The sequence below is a fragment of the Poecilia reticulata genome, linkage group LG15 (genome assembly GCF_000633615.1).
Source record: "Poecilia reticulata strain Guanapo linkage group LG15, Guppy_female_1.0+MT, whole genome shotgun sequence".
NCBI lineage: Eukaryota > Metazoa > Chordata > Actinopteri > Cyprinodontiformes > Poeciliidae > Poecilia > Poecilia reticulata.
In genome coordinates this window covers 30566312-30566960 of record NC_024345.1, presented here as the reverse complement: position 1 = coordinate 30566960, position 649 = coordinate 30566312, and the positions used below count along the sequence as shown (strand labels likewise).

The window sequence follows — 649 nt, the reverse complement described above, 5'->3', positions numbered from 1 at the left end:
ACACACACACACACACACACACACACACACACACACACAGAATGAGCAGCAGGAATCAATGAACTCATCAGATTCATCACCCTAGCTTCTGATATTGAAATGTCAAAGCTTTTACTCAGAAACAACAGAGACGTCCTGCCTCACAAACACCCAAAGCACCAGGAGACACTCAGAACCCGGAGGGGGAGGAGCCAGAGGGGGAGGAGCCAGAGAGGGAGGAGCCAGAGGGGGAGGAGCCAGAGGGGGAGGAGCCAGAGGGGGAGGAGAAACAGAAGGAGGAGGAGCCAGAGGGGAGGAGCCAGAGTAAGAGGGGGAGGAGAAACAGAAGGAGGAGTCTCAGGGGGAGATGGAAGCAAGGCAGGTTCAAGGTGAGGAATGAAAAGTTTCATCTCATGCTTAAGCTGGTCTGAGGAGATCAGAAAGAACATAACGTTGGGTTTGTTGCTATGGAAACAGACCTTGCAGACAACATCCCACTTGGCCAATTAGCAGTTTGGAGATCATAGGTTGGCTAGCAGGGTAGTTAATTGGCAAGTTAGTTAACAGGTTAGACTTTGTAGGTAGTTAGCAGGTTATAGTTAGATAGTTGGAGTCGGTTAGCAGGTTATAGTTAGCTGGTTGGAGTTGGTTAGCAGGTTATAGTTAGCTG

At 49.5% G+C, this 649-nt stretch overlaps 1 protein-coding gene across 1 annotated transcript in view; it reads right to left on the bottom strand.

Moving 5' to 3' along the window:
- eml4 (EMAP like 4) overlaps positions 1-649 on the bottom strand; it is a 22193-nt gene that overhangs the window by 17746 nt on the left and 3798 nt on the right. The gene's annotated exons all lie outside the window — the stretch shown is intronic.